The 20,550-nt window shown below is 36.5% G+C and overlaps 1 long non-coding RNA gene across 2 annotated transcripts in view; it reads right to left on the minus strand.

Annotated features, from left to right (window-relative positions):
* LOC140621488 (uncharacterized) overlaps positions 1–20,163 on the minus strand; it is a 49,729-nt gene extending 29,566 nt beyond the window's left edge. The window contains exon 1 of one of the 2 annotated variants that reach the window (XR_012021205.1): positions 19,936–20,163. This is a non-coding gene — a long non-coding RNA (uncharacterized lncRNA). The remainder of the gene's footprint in view (positions 1–19,935) is intronic. The other variant, XR_012021204.1, reaches the window with a different exon arrangement.
* Between the last annotated feature and the right edge of the window lie 387 nt (positions 20,164–20,550).

Consider the following 20,550-nt stretch of genomic DNA (forward strand, 5'->3'; position numbering starts at 1 on the left):
GTTGTTAAATGTTTATGCTAATAAAAATAATCATCTTGCAAGATAATGGACGAGACGAGTAAAGAAAACTCTCCCTATATAGAGCACTTAAATATGTTGATAATATTTTTTAAAAGATTTTCAAAAGAACTACTTACCTGGTATGAATTAAAGGGAACAATCTGAGGCCATAAATAAGGAAAAAAATACAGTAACACAATGCCAAGAAATTTATAAAATTGATCATAAGTCAATTTATAAAATTGATTTATAAAGGCATCTGGTGGTCCCTGGCGGTCTAGAATCTAGATTTTAGTGGGACATTGAATGCAAAGGACCAGAGACAAAATCTGGGCCTCAATCAGTGTGTGGGTAGTCAGGCCAGAGATGCCTGCCAATGTGAGACACAGGAACAACACTATTTTGAATGAATACACACACACACACACACACACACACACACACGCAGAAGCTTATCTAGTGTATCTTCTTGGAATTGGTTTTGCATTGAGTAGGAGAAAATTAAACACTCACCTAAGAATGCATGACCACAAACTTGCCCTCAAGTACATATGGGTAACTTGAAAAACCACCTTTGAAAATTTTATTGAACATTGTCCTGGATTATACCTATAATTACCTGGCTGAAGCTAGAGCAAATCCTTAAAAAACTCTAAATACAATCCATAAAGAATTCACACAAAGTTCTAAGACATGGGACTTTATATATCTTTTAAATTACTAAACATATAAGGAATAAGTTATGAACAAAAGTTACTCGAAAAAGAATACACTGCATATTGAGACCCAAAAATATGGTAGCTGTTGATATTTTCAAGTGCAGAATATAAGGCCAGGGCTGGTACAGGAATATTAGTAAATCAGAGACAAAAGTGGTAGAAAGGACTCTACTTTTATTGCAGACTCCTCTGTCATCCAAAATAATCCACAGTAAGCATATTAAAAAAATCAGTAGAAAACTCGTAGAAATCAACAAATCCACAGGCAGACACATTACCATAGGCTAGAGATACGAAATCTGGAGAAATAGAAAATAAGATTAAACATTTTAGGATTAGGATTATTGATTGTAAAATGTAAACTCAATATATTAAAGCCTTTTAGTATATTAAGGCTTTTTTTTAACGATTTTATTCATTCATTCATGAGACACACACACACACGAGAGAGAGAGAGACAGAGACAGAGAGACAGAGACACAGGCAAAGGGAGAAGCAGGCTCCATACAGGGGGCCCGACGTGGGACTCGATCCCGGGACTCCAGGATCACACCCTGGGCCAAAGGCAGGAGCTAAACCACTCAGCCATCCAGGGATCCCCTATTAAAGCTTTTTAATATATTAAAGATGTTAAGCAGAGATTAGATATCTAGAATAAAGAATTAGTATATTTGTCAAAGAACTGTTAGAACTCTTAGAACTGACAAAATAATTGAAATTTAAAAATTTAATAGTTATTATCTACTATGTGCCTGGCACAATTTTTCATACTGGGGATATATCTTTACAAAAAAGAGTCAAAACCCCTGCCTTCATAGAGCTTTATTTTCTGGTTTGTAGAGACAGTAAAATAACTAAATAACTAAATTTCAGATGACTGAAATTCATTCATGTTGAAAATGCATTTGTGCATTTTCTTTGCTGTTTAGTATTCCATTGTATGAATATAGCACACTTTATCCATTCTCATCTTGGTGAATAACTGAGGTGTTTTAATATTCTACTGTTCCCTATCTTTTGATGCATCTATATATACTCATTTTTGTTGGGTACAAATTTAGTATATAAATGCATTTAATTTGAATAGACAATGTCAGTTTTCTAAAATGGTTGTATCCATTTAAATTCACAATCTATTAGGGTCAAGTCCATCCTCATCCTTGTCAACATTTATTATTATCGGTATTTACATTTTAGATTTTCTTTTACAGTTTACTAGAATTGCTTGGTTAAAGACATTTGGGCATGGAATTTTCTTTATGGAAATATTTGTAACTATAGATGAAATTTTTTAATAAACTATTCAACTATTCAGGTTTTTAATTCTCTGTGTGACCATTGACTACTGCTGTAGTTTTAGGTATTTGTCTTGTTTCATTTAAAATAATCAAATTTATTGATATAAACTTGTCTCAAATACATCTTTACTGTCCTTTAAATCTCTTGGATCTAGGATTTTCCCTTTTTCATTCCTAATATTGATAATCTGTGCTTTCTGTTTTTATTTCTGCTCCATCTTACAAGAAGATTGCCAGTTTTGTCTTGCCAGTAAACAAACAAATTTCTAGTTTTTTTGACCCTCTATATTGTAGTTTGTGTCTCCACCTCATCCCCAACAACCCCTCCTCCCCCAATTTCACTTGCTTTATTGTGGTATTCACTTCATTGAGGTGGTCTGGAGCCAAATCTGCAGTATCTCTGCGGTATGCCTATAGTTATCTTTGGAGGATAAGTGATTGGAAGGGCATGAGGGGAAGCTTATGAGGGTTTGTGATGTTCTATTTCTTGGCCTGAGTCACTGTTCCATGGATGCTTTCATTTTTTTACTTAGTTGTATATTTAACTTTTTTTTTCAGTTTTTATTGCTTATTTTTAAAAGACAATTTAGGAAAGTGATGTTTCTTCTATAGAACTTTGTACACATGCAATATAATTCAGTGCAATATTGTTTTTCCTGAATATCTTGCCTTGCCTCTTGGCTACATTTTTAAAAACCCTTGTCATAATTGCACCTGGAGTACTTAAATTCTTCCTTTACAAAACCCTTGAAATGGCACGACACAAGATCTTTCTTTCTCAACATGTTGCTATTTTTATGTTTATAGGCAGTAAAATTTATATTTCTAACTATAGTTTCCTGTGACTAGGAGCTTATCATTATGTACTGTTTAATTTCTACTTTGTGTTGAGCTCATTCATTTTAAAGGATTAGCTTCACTTTGGAGGATTAAATCTGGCCAAGGTTTGTTTAACTGTGTAAGATGAGGCTATGAAAGGCACATGCTAAAAAAATAGATGCTGCTCCTGTTCCTTCTGCTCATGTTGATGGTAATAAAGAAGAAGGTCAGGGTACATGCAGTGAGAGGATATAGAAAGTCTTCCAAGGGCGTGCCCGAGGAATGCTAGAGTCTCTGGTTGGCCCTAATCATTGATCTTTCATTTTGTTGAGTGAAAACTGCAAGCCAAGTATGTTCAAATGTTAGGAACACATAAAAGGAGAATATTTAGAAAAGGAAGAGACAGAGTGAAGTGGTTTGCAGAGAAAAATTATGGAAGAAATATATTTTTTAAATTGTAATGGAATTCTACTATATGGCATATGGTTAAAAACCTTCTATCATATCTTCACACAAAATGTTCAGTAAAATATTCATTTTTACTATTGGCATTTTTCCCCAGCATGATGATGCCTGTTTCAAAGTCAGGAGGTTGACAATAAAATATGTCTGTTGAGAAGCCCTTAGTATCTTGGTTACAACTAGAAAAAAACAGTACAGAAATATTTCTTTAAAATGCATCAGAGGAGCATGGCTTGATTTTAAATCTTCAGTCAATTGCTCAGAAACTTTAGAATTCAATGGCTGGCCAACAGTAAATTATCTAGCCTCCAAAAGCAGGAAATAGAATTTTTCTTGCTTGCTTTTTGCTCATAGCCTTGTCCCTGATTCCAGAATTCTTTATTCCATGAATTTACCAAACTCTGACTTAAAAAAAAAAATACAGCAACATTATTTTCAAACTCATTGTACCTTTACAATTACTAAACACTAAAAATCAAAGCCCAGTGACTGGCTACTTTTTAAAAATCAAATAGGAATCTTCCTAAAGATCCTGGATTAGAAATGCCTGGAAAAGACTCAAGGCCCTTCGTTGATCCTCTGCATCTCTCATATTTCTCAACAATTTTAAGAAACATATTCAAAATTCAGGTTATTTTTTCCAATTACATTTCTAATTAAACTCTCTTTTATCTGATACATAAATCTAAGGGTCACTGCAAAAATTTAAAGTAAGCTTTCAAGTTCTTTACATGTTAAAACTTGAGATTAATAAAACTATTAGTGAATTTTTAAAATTTAATTTTTGTTTTTTAGTTTTGGTTTTGGTTTATTGTGCTCACTGACTATACAGAGAATTGAAGTTCCTTTGATTTCAATGGAGACTTTTGTATGACCAATCACATCACATCTTACTGGCTGTCTTTGAGCTTTCTTTCTTAGATAATATATATCTTGGATAATATATATCTTTATTAATCTTATTTGAAATTTCAATTATTTATGAGCTAATCTTGCTATAATATTTATCTGCTAGTCCCATTTTAATAATAGGTTTAGAAGAAAACACAAATCTATCCAGTTTGGGAAATAAGAAACAAATGGTTTGTTTTAGAATGCATCAGGACATGTCTTAGTTCCTTAAATAAGCTCTTAAAAATACAATAGTGAAAAGTAAAGAATTGTTAATTCTGAACCTATAATTGAAAAAAATGTATTTGGTTGCAATATGCTTTTGTTCCTCATCGTTCCATTTCTAAAGCATTTATTTTCTTTTTTCTGGCCGTCCTAAATCTATCCATTTCTAAGGGCCAGCTCTGACCCTCTCTCCCCTTTCTTGGGCAGCTTGCCACCCCCACAGCAGTGAATTACAAGACTGTACTACTCCATGTAGCAGACTTCTAGGTCTCTGTCTTATGTCTTTAAATGCAAGGCAACAACAATTGATTTTGTTTCTCTTATGTCTGTTGTATCACCTATAACATCTTGAGCATTTTTTCCCTCATTTTTTCCCTCAGCATTTTTTTCCCTTTTATTATGTACATAATAAAATTAATCCATTGATTCTATAACACAAATATTCCTTTCTCATGACACCAGGATGATGTGATATTATGATTAAATGGATCTCTGTGTGTCAAGAAAAGTTTACAGAGTCCAGTACTAATATAATATGTTGTTTAATATGGATCTTTCTTTGATTAATTCAATTCAAAAAGTATTTATTGAGCACCTATTGTGTATGTGCAATACACCATGGAGGTGGGTAATAGGGGAAAAGTAGAGAACAGAATTGACAAAATCTCTGCATTCATAAAGCTTGCATTCTAGTGGGGGATCACATGATAAGCAAGAAAAATAACTGAATATATGTGTGTACGTGAATTTTGCATTATATCTGTGTATATGTGAGAGAAAGGCATTCTGGGGAGGAAAACAGCAAGTTCGAGAGTCAAGAATGTTAAGGCATAGCAAGGAATAGGTTACATAATTAATAGGAGTCAGCTGATCTAAGTCCTTAGAGAATATTGGAGTATAACAGAAAACTATCGGATAATTTTGAGCAAAGGAATGCCATGATCTGTAATTCTGTGAAATCTGAGCTCCATAACTTTCTATTCTATCTTCCTTCTTACCGTCATCTTTAAAAAAAATCCTATAGATTTATAGGCCATATACCATGATAATCTTTCTACCCATACCACATATGTTTTATACACGTACATTTAAGAATAACATTGTACAGATGTAGGAATGAACTTCCTTTTACATGATCACTCAAAGAAACCTAGAACCTAATTTATAGGCACCTAAATGCTTTGTTTATGCCATTATTCTTAGACTTACATAGACTAATTCTCTCTCTCTCTCTCTCAAACATGCTGATATTTAAAGCTAGGAAAATATCCAGAGATATTTTGAAAATAAGCAAATGGGTTTTTTTAAATCATTTTTTGTGATTATCTACACAGTTGTCTCTCAGCATCCATTTTTAATTTGAAACCAAAGAAAAACAAAACAAAACAAAAAATCTTTCTTGTCACCATTGTAACATCTATGTCCTCAGAACCTAATCAGGGTTTAGGTGAATCATTTTCATAGTTGTATATATATCAGCCAAACCCTGCCAAAAAACCCTGATGTTTGACATTGAAAAATGTGTTTCCATTCTGAGGGAGACTACTGAGCAAAAACAAGGTCTTTGTATTTCAAGATGTATTATTGCCAGGTTGCCTTTTCATTCACAAATACAAACTTAAAATAGATAATCCATCAAAATAGATAATCAATCAATAAAAAAAACTAATATTATGTGATGAACTAGGAGAAGTTTTTCTTTTTTTTTCAACCAATTTGTGTACTTTTCCATTCCTTTTCTTTCCAGAGCACATCTTACTAGCTTTTAGGGATTTTTTTCCCTGTTTCCATGTGGTTCTTAGGGGTTGTCAATAGAAAAACACCTGAGCCTAACCTGAAAACAGTCAACTATCTCCACAGATGTTGTGTTCAATACACATTGTGACTAAGCAGCTCAAACTAAAGTCTTTAAAATTCCTTATTGGAATTATCTGAGTTCCTTGTAGAGGTTTAGCCTTATTTTCCTTTTCCTTTGTGAGCTTTAAGTGTATAATTCTAGAGCCAACTGTATCCATGTTTACTGACATATGGAAAAATCCACTTTGCAGAAGGAGACAGTGAGAAACAAGTACAGATGTGGAAAGGATTTGCAGACATTTATGCAGAAGTTAGAGGACAGAGAGATGGAGAAAGATAAGTAGAGAAGCAAAGAAAGATATTTATCTTCCAATTCCAACCCTTGTGCTCCTCCTGGCCATGCTACTCTACTGTCTCCTCCAACTACACAAACCAATAAAATCCTTTCTGTTTTTGGAAATTTAACATGGATTCCTGTTATCTGCAACCAAAACAAACCTGAGGTAGAAATTAACACCAAAGGATATGTTGGAAAAAGAAGACCTTAAAATGGAAAATTGGCTGAGTTGAGGTGAACTAAGTTACAAGGATGATTCCATGATCCCAGGATGGAAATTGGCAAACTTTGTTCTGCCACAAGAAGCAGGTTAAAAAGTTGCCTGTTAAATCTTTAGGCTTCATGTGCTTTCTGAGGCTGGAGCTATAGGAGATTTATTGGAAAATGTCAGAACTCTTGGAATAGGTTCAAATCCTTCACTTCAGTAAGGTCTTGAACAAATGACAAAAGCTTGCATATAAATTGGCCCATCCAAAATTTAAAAGGGCATAGCACACAGATTTATTGAGAGATCTTGTCATCTCTCTTCTTTCTCTGTCTCTCCTTACTCAGTTGGGACAAAATATTAGGAACTGTTTACTTGTCAAGAAGCATTAATTGCATGATCCTCAGTGGTCTTGGATTGTTGTCCAGAGGAAGAGAGAAAGAACTGAAGAAATGGAAAAGAACTCTTCCATAGACCTGTCTCTATCAGGTGGAATTCTCCAAATTTTAAATAATAAAATTCAAGTCAGATTCATTTTTTAATTTTATTTATTCATGCAAGACACTGAGAGAGGCAGAGACACAGGCAGAGGGAGAAGCTGGCTCCATGCAGGGAGCCCAATGTGGGACTCGATCCCAGTATCCTGGGATCATGCCCCAAGCTGAAGGCAGATGCTCATACCCCTGAGCTGCCCAGGTGTCCCAAGTTAGATGCATTTGAACAAAAAAAAAAGTAATTTATTGGTTTATGGAACTTAAATTCCAGTGGCAGTCTGACTGTAGACCCTGGAACTCAAATGAGGCCTTTATGACACTGTTTCCTCCTAACTACTCACCCTCTTTCCTTCTGTGTTTGATAAATTCTCAGTGAAGGTCCTTTTATCAGAAAAAAAAGATGGTTGTTAGTAGGTCCAGATTTGTATCTTACCACCTCCAAGTCTAGAGAAAAATATTATTTCTCTTTTCTAGTTCCCCAATTGGAAATCCAGAGTAGTCTTTTTTTTTTAAAGATTTTATTTATTTATTCCTGAGACACAGAGAGAGCGAGAGCGAGAGAGAGAGAGAGAGAGAGAGAGAGGCAGAGACACAGGCAGAGAGAGAAGCAGGCTCCATGCAGGGAGCCTGATGTGGGACTCGATTCTGGGTCTCCAGGATCATGTCCTGGGCTGAAGGCGGCGCTAAACTGCGAAGTCACCCGGGCTGCCCCAGAGTAGTCTTCTTGAACATGATGCCTTGGTTTGTGTGATTGGGGAAATAACTTAATTTTCTCAATCTTATTTGTAAACTAAGAATAATAACTATAAAAATAACAACAACAATACCATCTGATACTGTTGCTGTAAGGAATATAAAAATTAATTTACATAGAACTTGGCAAATATAAAGTGCTTAGCAAATACAAAGTTCTACAAAACAATCGGGTTTAGCATCCACTATAACCCATTCATGGCTGTCCAGCACACAAAATAATGCATATTAGAAGCAATAGTAATAGCAGCAGTAGTAATGATACTAATAATTATTATTACAGCAATAGTTTTGAGTTACCCAGAATTCTTATGATCATCATGCTTGAGTTTGCAGTACCAGTCACCTGTAGGAAATCTTTCCCTTTCTGCATATAGTCATATTAGAGCTGCCAATCATGGTGCTCCTTTGTTCTCTCAGGGTTTTAGATTAAACAAGTGATGTAGACTGGGTCAGTTGCAATACTGCATATCTTAGACACAGTGACTGTTCCAAAAGATGATCATGTTCAGTCCAAAGAACTTCCCTGAAATTTTCTAAATAGGAAGTGAACAAGAGTGGGATGCCTGGGTGGCTCAGTAGTTGAGTGTCTGCCTTTGGCTCAGGGCATGATCCTGGGGTGTTGGGATCGAGTCCCACATCAGGCTCCCTCATGTGTCTCCGCCTCTCTCTGCACGTGTTTCTCATGAATAAATAATCAATTTTTTTTTTTAAAGAAGTGAACGAGGGTAGCTCTTGATTCCTCTGGGATGGAAGGTTGTAAATGTGTAAATATGAGGCCATTTGAGACCCAGTGGCTGCTATATGGAGATGGTCTGTGTAAGAGAATATTGAAAGGGAGCTATAGCGCTGATTGCCCAATTCAAGTCTCTAAGATCCCATTCTTAGTTCTTTTGATTTTATTTTTAGCTCTTTCATTATTCTTCCCAGTCATGATCATAAAGAAATTCCATTTTTTCTTAAGCTAAGCTGAGTAATATTCCCATGTTCACAACCAGAAGTGACTAGAATAAGGTAGGATGTTATTACAGATAATGAGTACTGTATAGTTTGACAAATGCCTCACAGAGAGCAAGTCATCGAAAATTAATTCTGAGAGATCCCTCAGACATCATTGAGACCAATGCATTCTCAGTTATAGATGAGTAAGTTGTTCTTGGAGAACATGTGTTAGCTTGTGATTTCAAGAAGAATCCAGCTGGCTGCATCAGGCAGACCATTGGGCAATGGTAATATCTAGTGTGGCAATAAAGGGAGAGGTCCGGAGGAGAGCAGTGAACTACCAGTCCGTGGTTCAGATTACAGGAAATCCTGGAGACCGATTCTTATTAACCAAATGCGGAAGACCAAACCAAAAATGTCTATATATTAATTTAGATTGGAAGATGAACATTGACCATGAGGTATGCCAGTCATCTGAGGGAGGCACCCTTACTGACAGGCAAGCTCAATGTTAAAGATTAATATGATCAGAATATTTTAATGTTAAAAATATTCAATAGCAAAGCTTGCTCCATGAAAGAAAAAAATAAGCTACACTTTGGCAAAATTAAAAAATTTTTCTCAGAGAAAGTCACTGTTTAAAGAATCAGAGACAGGGGAGACAGGATGGCTCAGTTGGTTAAGCATCTGACTCTCGATTTCAGCTCAAGTCATGATCTCAGGGTCATGGAATCGAGCCCCACTTTGCCCCCCACCATGGGGGAATGGAAGCTGCTTAAGATTCTCTGTCTCCTTCATCCCCTGCATGCCCCCTCCTGCTCAGTCTCTCCCTGTCTCTCCCCGCCCAAACAAAAAAATCAGAGACAGAAAATATTTGCAAATCACATATCTAATAAAGCAATTTAATACAGAATATATAAAGAACTCTTAGAACTCTACAAAAGAATAAACAACTCAATTAAAACATAGAAGATCTGAACAAACACTTTTTCAAAGTGATACAAATGGAAAATAAACATATATAAAAAACATATCATTTGTCATCATGACAAATGTGAATTAAAACCATAAAGAGATATCACTGCCCATTTTTTAGAATGGCTAAGGATTTGCTCTTTTTCAAACATTTTTTATTTTGAAATATTCTCAGACAGAAAAATCACAAGCACAAAAACACCTGAGAGTAAGTTGCCAACTTGATGAGCCCATCACTCCTACTAAAAAACACTCCCAAATTTTATCTCATAAACAAGGGCATTTGTAACCACAAAGTAACCAGCAAATCAGGAAATTGCCATTAATACCTATTACCATCTAGTCCCCAGACCCCTTAATTCCTTAATTTAATATATCACAACCTAATCCCTGATTCTGTAATGGCTCCATTTTTCCTCAACCCTCCCAGTACCGAACACTGATGATGTGGAGCCTCATGCATCACTGATGAAAATGCGAAATGGTAGGACTACTTTCAAAGACAGTTTGGCAGCATCTTATAAGTGAAAGACAGCATACTATCCAGAGTTCAAGAGATTTAAAAATGCATGGCCACATAAGAACCTGTATATGAATGCTTGTAGCAGTTTTATTCATAATCCTTAAAAACTAGAAACAACCAAGACGTTCTTGGAAGGTGGGGGAGGAGGTGGTTAAACAAACTGGGGATTCCATACAATATGATACTCTTTAGCAATAAAAAAAAAAGCTGTTAGTTCATACAATTACATGAATGACTCTTAAGTGCATTTTACTAAGTGAAGGAAGCCAGATCCAAAGGGCTATGTATGATTCCATTTTATGGCCCTGTAAAAAAGCCAAAGCTATAGGGATGGAAAACAGATTAGCATTTGTCAGGCAAAGGAACCAAGGACTGGTTGACTATTAAAGGGACTCTTCTGTATATATAAGGAAACTTCTGTACAGTATTAGGATGATGGATACATGGTCATTTTCATTTTTCAAAACCCATAGAACTTTGCATCCCAAAGAGTGAATGTTAATGTTTGGAGTAAAAAAAAAACAATGAGACACACCTACCAGGATGATGTATGGTGACCTATATGATGCAGACTCTGACAAATGAATCTAACTAATTACAGACCCATGGCATAATCTCAGTGAAAAGGGTGGAGAGAAAAAGGGAAGTGACTTTGGAAATAAGTTTGGAAAATCATGTCTTAGCTTGCATTTTAAGGATAAAAACAAAAGGTACATTAACACCCCTCATCTCTGACTGGCAGCATTACTTGTTAGGTTCCTATTTCTGTCTACACTACATGGGCCTCCAATTTGGGAGCAGTATTTTGCAAGGGGAATGTGTTCCTCTTACTTCAAGAAAGGAAGAAATAAATCAAGGCACTGGTCAAGGAGGAGAAATCTGTGAGTCGCTGTGACACCTTTGGGCCTGCACATCCCCATCCACCTGGGAGGAGTGGACCTGCAGCAGCCCCAGTAAGCCCATGGAAGGGGCGGTGGCTCCCCAGCAAGTCCTTGGGAAAGAGCGGGAGGTGAAAAGGGGTAGGAAGCACCTGTTCTTCGGATCCCCTCCTCTCACCTAAGGAGGAGCAATTAAACTTTGTAATAACCGCAGGCATATTAATGATGCAGACTTACAGCAACACCATTTGAAAATTTACTTATTTAAATTCTTTTTATCTGATAGTGTTGTAAACATTTTCTATTTTGTTGTCCTGTCTCCATTATCATTTGCCTTCTTGTCAATAGGAAGCCTATTTGCAATGGGACGGAATGATTCTTCCTAAGTAAGCGGCAAAGGAGAAGTTTCTCCCCTGATGTTCCCAAGCCCATGACTCCCTGCTCTTCAGCAACAGGAATAGCCCATCAAGGCACATGATTAGTACGATGGATCCATCCCACCACCCCACCACAAAGGCTTCCAGCCTGACCCGTTTCCTGTAGCAAGGAGGAGGAACAGAAGTCATCTGAGAGGTGGTGGCAGCCCATAGCAATGGGGCACTCTTGTCACTGCCCCAGATCCACACCAGGAAGGCAAGACAAGAAAAGCAGAATGTGCCCCAGCCCACCAGTGTCCACTCTTAGAACTGGGAGTCACTTTGTGAAAAGTGGCTCCTTGTCTCTAGTTCAGGTGCAATGACACAGGGGATTTTTCAGGGGAAAAATAGGCCGTAAAGACCAAAAGCTCTGCTGCCTGGCCTATAAGGACTGACTTTATTAAGAACAACAGAGATTGGAGAAATATATAACCTAGGATGCTATAGGAAAAAAATAGAGATACTGGAAAAGAACAATTAAGGAAAAGCTGATGGCTCTACTATCAGCAAAATAGCACATCACCTAGAAACTTAATAGAGAAAGCCAGGGAAAGAGGTAGCCAAGAAGAGCCCTTCTGGGATCATAGTCAACTCTGGGTTTGGGGCAGTCTATGCACATATGCATGATTGCAGCCAACAAGAAGCAACCATTCTAGGCAGCCAAGGGGCAATCTTGAAAGCAATTTCCAAGCCACACACAGACTTAACAACACTGTGCAGAAGCCTCACTGGCGTGAAGGGTTTAAACACAAGCTCTGACCAAACATGGACTGAACAACTCACAGGCGAACTGTGAACTGCTCTACCTCGCAAGTTACTCCTAGAGAGTCAAGCGTCAAAATCACAGACACCAATAGTACAAGCATCAAAAGATAAAATAAGATACACAGGACAACACCAAAATTAAAAATTTCTGTGTGTCAAAGGACACCAGCAAAGTGAAAAGACAACCACATGGAGAATATTTTTACAAATTATATAGCTAATAAGACTTGGGTCTACGACATATGAAGAACAATTACAACTCAATAATAAAAAGACAAATAACTCAGTTTAAAAATCGTTAAAAGGTTTGAGTAGACATTTCTTGAAAGAAGATATGCGAAGGGCCAGTAAACATGTGGAGATGTGTTCACCATCAGCCAGCAGGGAAATGCAAATCAAAACCACAAAGAGCTACCATTTCAAACTGACTGGGGTAACAATCATCAAAAAGGTAGATAACAAAAAATTTGGTGAAAATATAGAGAAATGCAAACCTTCATACATTTCTGGCAGAAATAGAAAAATGTCACAGTCACCTTAGAAATAAGTCTGGCAGATTTTCACACAGTTAAACATAGAATTACCATGGCCCACCAATTCCACTCCTAGGTTGGTACCTAAAAAATGAAAACATATGTCCTTACAAAAAAAAAATTTGCACCAATATTCAAAGCAGGTTTATCCATAATACTCAAACACTGGGTGCATCCCTAGTAAACATCCAGCAAGAGGTGAGGAAACAAATTGTGGTATATTCATGCAATAGAATATTATTTTAAAAATTAAGCAACAGGGGGATCCCTGGGTGGCGCAGCGGTTTAGTGCCTGCCTTTGGCCCAGGGTGCGATCCTGAAGACCCGGGATCGAATCCCACATCGGGCTCCCAGTGCATGGAGCCTGCTTCTCCCTCTGCCTCTGCCTCTGCCTCTGTGTGTGTGTGTGTGTGTGTGACTACATAAATAAATAAAAATTTTAAAAAATTAAGCAACAGGGGCACTGGGTGGCTCAGTCAGTTAAGCATCTGCCTTGGCTCAGGTCATGATCTCAGAGTCCTAGGATCAAGCCCTACATCTGGCTCCCTACTCAGCGGGGAGACTGCTTCTCCCCCTGCTTGTGCTCTCTCTCTCTCTCTCACTCTCTGTCAAATAAATAAATAAATAAATAAATAAATAAATAAATAAATAAATAAAACCTTTTAAAAAGTAAATTAAAAATTAAAAAAATAAGCAACAAAATAAACAATGTAGCTTTGGATTATAAAACAAAGTGTAAAATATATATAAACAGTGCCATACTTACATAAATTATTAATAAGTGAAGGCAAGAAGGGACACATCTTCCTGACAGAAGAATTCCAAATAATCTATATATGTTCTCTCCCCTGGTGCTTAATTCCCATCTCACCCCCTATCCCGGAGAGTGCGCTACACTTAGTGAGTTACGTCCAAAGGACAGAGTAGGGAATAGGCATAATAATAACTCGTTAGTGAAGAAACCTGGCAAACACTACCAAATTTTGAACAAAATAATAAAGGTTAACGTTGGTAGTGACTTCATGTGAATATCATGTTAACATGGTAGGATGTTGGAAAAATGGTGCTTCAGTTTGTTGACATTGTTTTGAACCTGTCACTCCATTCTAATTATGAGAAAAACATAAAACAACCTCAGGGTAGGGGACATTCTCTAGGATATATAGTCAGTTCACCTCAAGGAATTTGATAAAAAACAAAAACAACAACACCTGAGAAAAACAAACCAGAGAGATTGCAGATACTTGACAACTAAATGCTGGTGGAACTGAATAAAGTCTGGACGTTAGATAAGAAATAAAGAGTCGGGGCACCTGGGTGGCTCAGTGGTTGAGTGTCTGCCTTTGGCCCAGATTGTGATCTCAGGTCCTGGGATTGAGTCCCTCCCTCATCAGGCTCCCTGGAAGGAACCTACTTCTCCCTCTGCCTGTGTCTCTGCCTCTCTCTCTGTGTCTCATGAATAAATAAATAAAATCTTAAAAAAAAAAAAAGGAAGTGAACAGTCATGTGCCAGTATCAGTACCTCAGTTTTGACAAATGTACTATAAAAGTTAAGATGTTAACCAGTGGAGAAATTGGCCATGAGAGTTCACAGGAGTATGATCTTTGCAACTTTCCCACAACTCTAAAATTATTCCAAAATAAAACATGCATTATAAAAGTAAAAGTATGCTGAATACTGTTAACACATATTTTGATAAATTTATGAAACTGTTCTTTTTGACTACAGAGATGCTTCTATCAAGGGTAATTGTGTTTGGAGCAAAATACATGGAAAATACATTAATACATTCTTCTGCATGATTTCTTCGTTTTCTAGCACTCCATAAAAAAGTAGAGAATTTCTTCTATCCCACCCCCTTATTGCGGTTCCTTATTTCACAATACATATCTGAAATTAGTGGAAAGACACAAAGGAAGCATTGGCATTTCTACTTTCATAAACACTAACAGATGCAAAATCAGGAGGTCTTCCTAGCTACAGCCAGTGGATTTACTTCTCAGCATGGTTTTATTTGAATAATAGTGGCAAATTACCCTACTAAGCACCTTTGACTTTTCAGAAGAAAACTACCATTAAATAATAACTTATACTAAAATAGTAATAGTTCTATTCATAATGATGTCAACTATCCATAATAACCACATTTTTTTTCAATCACTGTGGAAATCACCTTAGATTATGTGTTGGGGCACCTGGGTGGCTCAGTGGCTGAGTGTCTGCCTTTGGCTCAGGTCGTAATCCCAGGGTCCTTGGATTGAGTCCCTCATCAGGGTCCCCAGAGGAAGCCTGCTTCTCACTCTGCTTATGCCTGTGTCTCTCATGAATAAATAAATAAAATCTTTTTTTTTTAATTTATTTTTTATTGGTGTTCAATTTACTAACATACAGAATAACCCCCAGTGCCCGTCACCCATTCACTCCCACCCCCCAAAATCTTTTTTTTAAAGAAAGATAAATAATAAACTCTGGTGTATTTACTATGAAGTTAACGAAGCTTAAGCTTCAAGGCCCTTCTTTGGACTCCTACATTTTGTTTTGATTCTTTTTTCTAGTTGTAAAGAAATTTTAATTTGCCTACTTAACTTTGTTTCATTACTTTTTATTCTTTTTCTTAAAGAAGTTCTCCCCAAGTTGTATAAGCATCAGGTCCCACAAAGCCTGGATTCACTTCTGGTTTTAAACGTAAACATCAGAAAAAAAAAAAAAAAAAAAAAAACGAACAACAAAAACAAAAAACAAAAAAACTAAAAACCACAAAGCACAGCATATGTACAGACAGCAAAAACAATAGACAAATAAGATGGTCATAAAATCTCTAATGAGACTGTTTGAAAACCATATAAATAAAATAATCATATATTTTGGAACAGAATAAGATGAAAATAGCTTGATTTTAAAAACTATAAATGAAAAAAAATAAAAATAAATAAAAACTATAAATGGACTGACTCACTTAATAAGATGAAAAGACTCCCATTTGGATCACTATAAATATTCATCTATATAGGGTGTCCTAAAGAATCTCCTTAAACAGACTCAGAGAGATTGAAAATAATGAATGGGAAATGTGTAGCAGACACAGGAAACCCAAAAATAAATCAGGAGCCGCAATCTTAGACAAAGTAAACTTCAAAGGAAAAAGCACTAAACAACATTATGTTTCACTATTCGTTATATAATGAATAAGGGTGAAATCCACATGACCATCTGATAGATGTGTATCTCTGCTGCGGCACTGGATGGGGCAAAAGTAATATTTCCTAAATATGATAAACGTAGGCCCTCATCAACTATACTACCTGAATAGGTATGGGATCCCTCAACTTGAGAAATAAAAGTTCCAGTTTGTTAGTATCTTTCAGTAACAGCAGGGGCTGCTTTAATTTTTCTCTGGGGAATCCTTAACCTAGTAGCATGGGGATTTTTAAGATTAAAGTCAGCAACTGGATTTAATGCCCAATATACCAAGAAACAAATTACCATGATTGGGAAATCATAGAAGCAACAGGAAAATCATTTAACCTATCAGATACTGAATTAAGCAAGAAAATACGAAATAAATATTTATAAAATATCTCAGGCAATATAACTGATAGAGAAAAAGGTAAAATATGAAGAGACTATAACTGGTAAAATGTCTGATTAGTTATGGAGAACCAGAAATGGTTTGCCATGGATAGAATAAACATTATTATGCTGATAATAAGTATAGGATGCTTCTAGCCATTAGGAAATTTTCAAAACACAAAATGAAGAAGAAATCCAACTGAAGGACTCTCTAAACTAGACTTTGTATGTCAAAACCAAATCTTTCCCCTCCATTCCCACTGGACAAAATTGTACTTCTATTGCTTTTCTTCTAAGAGGAGCTGGTAATCACCTATCCAGGAAAATTGCCCTTTGGAACTGCAATCTAAATACTAGCCTTTGGTTACTCTTGCCAAATTCAACTCAAAATTGTGTAAAGGTCATTTTAACATTACCTATGAGACTAATAATGATCGATGTGGACACCCTTGGCTATCATCACAGCTACTATGGCCTGGAGACACATTTTCAAGTTTAAAAAAAATGGCTTATGAGTGTGTTATCTGTCCAACAATTACATCTGTTAGCAATGTACTGTATAAACTTTACAGTTAGTGAAAAACTTTAATATAAGCTTTTGTAAACTGAGATTACATGGCAAAGGAAAATAACATTTTAATGTTGTCTTCTGGGCCTCTTTCCTTTTATTTCTCTGAGTCAGCAGCATGTGCAGGCTCTGTCTTTGAGTGGTTAGCCAGACTCTGCCAACGTTTCACCCAATGTGAAATTCTTATTTAACAAAGAATCTAAGTCCTTTGGGAAAAAAAAAAATATTGGCTCATGTTTACAGACTTACAAGTGACAAAAAAAAATTGCGCAAATGGAAAACCTTTAATTTTAAAAATACAATCAATGCAAACCACAACTCTTTCATAGAGTCTTTGAGAAAATCCTCGCTTCTCCAGGAGCATGGTTAATTAATTGGCCATAGCTGAATACTGAATAATACTCCCCCAAAGTAGCTGTGCAACTACATCTTGAAACCCCAAGAGTTCAGATTGGCCTTTTTGAAAGACCTAACCCATCTAATAAAGGCTGGTACTTCACAATTTTCTCTCATCTCCTATTCTAGAAGCCTAATGGCCAGATGTTCTGGCTTCTGGTCTCCGGCAGTTATAGCTTGAGCATTTGACCTAGTATGAGATTTATAATCTTGACAGCACAACTGGAGGTTACCTGTACCATTGAGAATGCAGTGGCTGTGACCTCAGAAGTTCTCAGAAAGCCACGTCCAGGGCTGCAGTGCTGGGGGCCATTCCAACCAGACTGCTCTGGGGATGAGAGCCTCATTGGTTTCCTGCTGTCTCTCTCTCCTTGCTTTGGCTTGTTTACCTGTCATCCCATCTGCTGTGCAAGCTAGCAGACAGCCTTCTAGTATGTTTCTGTCTGCTCAGACTAAAGACAGTTTCTGTCTCTTGCAGTCAAGACACCTAACGTCCATAACATTTCATCTAAAAAGTAAAGTATCAGATACGAATAATGCATATCTGTTTTTAGCCATCTGTTCCATGTAATGCAGGTGAATCTCTGGGTGTACCACCATTTCCTCCTATCTCATCTCTCCTGGATTTCTCATTTCTGACTTTGTATATAAATAAGGAGACTGCAAAATTAAATTTGTCTACCATATGCTTAGCTTCTCTTTCTCATTGTTGTGAAGTATATATACGTAGTTCAAGAGATTAGGGCAAAAGCCAGAAGATAGCTCTTATTAGGCTTACCTCCACTCAAGTCTCCTGTGAATGCACTTCTCGGGGGCAAAATAAAAAATATTCAAATTGTTTCACTCTGAAATCATCTGTTGTAAGAAATTGCAGGCTCTGGTAGATTTAACTCCCAAAGGAAAATATGAAGTGCAGACACAATGGAAAAATATTTTAAATGATGGAAAAAGTTGTATACAGTAAGGGGCAGTAAGTAAACTTTAATATATTTCAGTTAAGATTTAGTGCTTTTTATTTATTTTTTTAAGATTTTATTTATTTATTCATGAGAGATACAGAGAGAGGGAGGCAGAGACACAGGGAAAGGGAGAAGCAGGCTCCATGCAGGGAGCCCGATGTGGGACTCAATCCTGGGTCTCCAGGATCATGCCCTGGGCTGAAGGTAGGCACTAAACCGCTGAGCCACCCAGGGATCACGATTTAGTGCTTTTTTAAAAAAGATGTTTACATCAGGAACTGTTTCAAGTGATTCGTATCAGGGTTTTTTTAACCTCAGCTGCATTGGCGTGTTGGGTGGGATAATTTGTTGAGAGCCACCGTCCTGTGAATTGTATGCAGTATAGCAACATCCTTGGCACCTATCTACAAGATGCTGGCTGCACCCTTCCCCCCATTTATGACAAACAAATGCTTCTAGATATGGTCAATGTCACCTGGGCAGAGGGCAGGGGAATCACACCTGTTTGAGAACCACTGCTTTAGCTAAATTTCTTATCATCCTCAAAGCAAATGCTTAAGACAGGAATTATCATTACCTCCTTTCTGCAGATGGGAAAAAGGAAGTGCAATGTTTGGTGAGTTTACCACACGAACAGCTAATGAGGAGGGCTGGGTTCAAACCTCCTCAGTCTGACTCCACAATTTTTGTTCACATTATTTTTCAGTTGTACCTAAAGTAGTTGGGGTTAGTTGAGTTCAAGGATTAGTTGAATTCAAGGGTTAGTTGAATTCAAAGATTTATTGAAGTCATCTATATATGCAATTCAGGAAAAAATTATACATTCTACTAGTCTCTTCTGATTTTTTTATTATTTTATTTTATTTTATTTTATTTATTTTATTTTATTTTATTTATTTTATTTCATTTTATTTTTGTAGAACTCCCCTTAGGTATTCAATGCCAGGGAGATTCATAATACTTAAATTCACATTTAAGCAATCACTCCTGGACTTTAGTTACACTTTTAAAAAAGCCTTGGTAAAGGGACGCCTGCGTGGCTTAGTGGCTGAGCATCTGCTTTTGGCTCAGGGAAGATCTTTGGTCTGGAATCTAGTATTGCATTGGGCTCCTGGCTTCTTGTCTCTGGCCTGCTTCTCCCTCTGCCTGTGTCTCTGACTCTCTTTCTCTCTGTGTCTCTCATGAGTAAATAAATAAAATCTTTAAAAAATAAATTAAAAAGCCTTGGTAAAAAAAAAAAAAAAGATGTGGAGATGTGACTATGAAAAGTCAACATTGGTATATTATATCAACATTGGTATATTATAAAGTGAAATTACTAGCAACATAGACAATTTCAACTCCCTCCTTTAAACATATTGTAGAACTGAGCTGTGAGTGGACTTGGGCCCATCACTGTATGGACTCACCTCATGTTCAAGACCACACTTCTCCGGTAGAACTGAAACAGCAACTCAGGTTGTTGACTCAAAGCTCTCGAAACTGGAACACCTTCAGAGTTCATGTGGAGGAGCTTATGTGAGTCCATGTTGTTTCAGTCTATTTTTCTAAATTTCAAAGCTTTTTTTTTCTTTCTGTGAGAGCATGCAGCACCAGTAAAAGAAGGGAAGAAAAGAGGAATGTGGAAAGAAAAAGAATAAAAGGACAAGAACTAAAATTTTAACCTAAAAGCAATCCCCACAGAACCAGTTTTTAAATTTATAATTTTAATTTAAATATAAAATTTGAAATGAAAATTAAATTTTAAACATCATCCATAACTTGAGCTGGCAAAGTAATTGGATACATTCTGCCAAGAACTCTACTTGTAGTAAACAAATAAATCTACAAAATGTCATTTTTTTCTTTCCAGACTCACAAAAATTTTATACTTGGTACCTTAACATATTGAGACATATACTTTGCAAACCTACTGTGTATATCTTTGTAGCTTTCTAACTTGGCTAGAACGCAAGGAGCAGGTGGGAGGGAGATTGAACAGTTTTTGCAAATTTAGGAGAAATGGTTCATTGGAGAAGGACATT

This window comes from Canis lupus, chromosome 30 (genome assembly GCF_048164855.1).
Source record: "Canis lupus baileyi chromosome 30, mCanLup2.hap1, whole genome shotgun sequence".
Lineage (NCBI taxonomy): Eukaryota > Metazoa > Chordata > Mammalia > Carnivora > Canidae > Canis > Canis lupus.